Source organism: Varanus komodoensis, unplaced genomic scaffold, assembly GCF_004798865.1.
Source record: "Varanus komodoensis strain SLA01 unplaced genomic scaffold, ASM479886v1 scaffold36, whole genome shotgun sequence".
NCBI lineage: Eukaryota > Metazoa > Chordata > Lepidosauria > Squamata > Varanidae > Varanus > Varanus komodoensis.
The window spans coordinates 1,218,349-1,221,269 of record NW_025335873.1 but is presented as its reverse complement, the minus strand read 5'-3'; positions in this window follow the sequence as shown (position 1 = coordinate 1,221,269).

The following is a 2,921-nucleotide window of genomic DNA, read 5'->3' as shown; positions in this document are numbered from 1 at the left end:
GCCCGCCGTCGCCATGGCCCGGGCGGTGCAGGCAGGCCGCGCCTACGCCTCCCGGCAGCCCCCGCGCGGGCGCGGCGCGGGGCGCGGCGGGAAAGCGAGTCCGCGGCGGAGACTGCGCGGAGGAGGCGCGGCGCTTGACCCGGGCCGCCCCCTCCCCCGCAAATCTGGCTGCTCCCTGCGTTTAAACTCCTCAGGCTGAAATAGTCTGCAAAATGTGCTTATGTTCTGCATCTCTGCTTCTGATTAATGATGTATTTTTATACCCTGAGTTATTGCATTTGTGTCTTGGAGACAACTGACTAGTAAAACTGAACGCCTTGAGCTTTGGAGTGGAATTAAATTAAAATGCAATAATAATCTTGAAATGTGGCCTGCAATAAAATCCCAATCCCTGAAAATACCTTCGTTGGAAACAGGCAAAATACCTCCATTTACTTTTTTTTTAACAAACCCTCAAAAAGCAGTTTCAGTGTGCGTGTGCAAATACTCCTGACCCAAGGCACTTGGAGAGTGATCAACAGTGCCCGTTCCACGGAGCCCGTGCTTACGCAACTTTCCACGCACGTGGACAAATCTTTCCTAAAGCCACGGCGAACATGGGCTTCCTGCGGCCTTGTGCAGAGCCTGCCCTGCCTCTTTAACTGGTGACCATTCCGTGGTTTCTCTGATTTTGGCAGTTGTCTCCCAGTTTGCAGAAGCCAAAATCCCGTTCCCAACCCAGGCAGCTCGAACTGTAGCACAGCCGGTTGCTGGCCGTTGGGTTTTTCCAGAACGGAGCTCAGGCCTCAGGGTGGAAGAGGCCGATGCCCCGACGTCACCCCCCGCCCCGAAAACCTTGGCCTGGCGGTCAGGATGCGGGGTCTTTCCAGGGAGGATTTTGCCAGGCGAGGAGTGGAGGATGCTTCCCAGAGGCAAAGCCTGGCTGTTTCCTCATTGCAGAAGAGCGCGCTCAGCCTGCTGACCTGCGGAGCCATCCCAGCGAGGCGAACATGGAAGCCGGGTCGTCTCGCCTGCACCGGAGCGAGCGCAGCGGGGCTGCAGCCGTCCGCAGAGAGCGCGCCGACTCGCCGACCCACCGGCCCGGGGGCTGCTGCGCCAGACGGGCCAGATACGGGACCCCCGGCGGCCAGTGGGGTCCCCGACCCGGCTTTCGCAGAAGAGCCGCCTCCTTATTCACCTCCGGACCCGAAGACCGCCCGCCTCCTCTTCCCGGCCTTCGCAAGCGACGTGCCTGGGCACGGACCCGTCGAAGCAGCAGCCCGGGGGGCACGCGGGCCCCTGCGCCTTCGCCATTGTAGGTCGGCGCCTTCCCTGTGCGGCGGGCGCTTCCTTGTGCCCTCGCCCCCAGCCGGCTTCTGCTCAGCCACTCGCTGACCACGCCTGGTGCAGGATGCCGAGGGGCAGCCATCTTTCTGTGGGAAGAGGCTGTGGGGGATTCTCTTGAAAAGCTTCGGTTTGGTACCAGGACAGGGCTCAGTGCCCTGCAAGAGTGTGAGGCCCATGGGTGCCCCAAAGGGGGGGTGGGAGAAGGACACACCAGCTGCACACACCAACGATAAGCAGGGTGGTATGGCACAGTGGTTAGAGCACTGGATACAGGCATGGAGCTCACTGGCTGACTTTGAGCCCATCGGACTCTCAGCCTAGCCTACCTCACAGGGTTGTGGTTGTAAGGATAACATGGAGAGGAAGAGTACCTAAACCTTGGAAGGAAAAGTGGAGGATCAATATAGTCAGTATAGATGCAATTTAGAAATAATCTGCATAATCTACATGGAAACTCCGTCGTCTTACTGTGGAAGACTGACCAGCTGAGCGGCGTTCCACGCTTGGCCACGCTCCATGCCAACCAAGTCCCAGCTCTTCCTTGAGATGGTTTAAACCAGATGAGCGGCTCTTTAAACCAGACCTGGGCAGGATGCCCCTTCTAGTGGAAGACGCCTCTGAAACCGAGGGCAGTCCTCTGGTGGCCCTTCAAATAGAGGCCCATCCTCTGTAAAGTAGGACACCTGGCCACCCTCAGGACTGGGCTGTGTATTTAATGTGGGAATTGAGGGTTTTCCTGCTCTCCGTTTGGGATGAAACCAAACCCCTGGCTGCTCACAGAATAATCATCTGCCAAGACATTATTAGCTGGCCTCCTTTCGACTGCAGAAGATAATTGTCAGTCTGGTGGCCAAGATCAATTAGATAAATTAAATGTGTTTAGCTCTTTGGCAGCATTTATTTTGGTCCTGCTGGTCACAGAAGAGGGGAGTGGCCAGGCACGCAGGCAGAAATGCGAGAATGCCCGCTTTCTTGGTCCCCACAAACTCTTCCGATCCCACCGGTGGGCACTTGGTCAAGCTGTCTTGACAACCAGCCTTCCCCATCTGGTGACTTCTAGACACTCTGGATTTCAGCTCCTATCAGTCGCAGCCAGCATGCTGGGAGTCATGGTCCAAAACATCAGGTGGGGCAAGATCCACATTGAATCCTTGAGGGCTAGAAGCTTGACTTCTGAAGGGGAGGAAGCACCAAATACCATTTCTCTGCTTCCTAGCACAGCTGCTGCTCCAAACTGTACAACTGCTTCTATCTTCCTCATGCAAAAAGCAAACATGACAGAAAATGCTCTCCAGCCCTGATCTTGCTTTTAAGAAAGAAGCTGCCAGAGCATGTGTTCTGCACTCCCACATTCAAAACTCACTGCCGGTGACTGCAGGGACAAAATGGAGTTTGCTGTTGCTGACTTGGACAGAAGAACTGTTCTGTTGCAGGCAAAGAAAATATATTTGAAAACTGAAAATGATGAGCATAGACATGCCAGGCTGGTCACCCCTGACTATTAAATAGGGTGCACTTTTCAATAAATAGGAAAAAGTTCATGGAGGTGCTGGCCTTCCCCCCAAACCCACTGCTAACTCAGCCACTGGCATGAG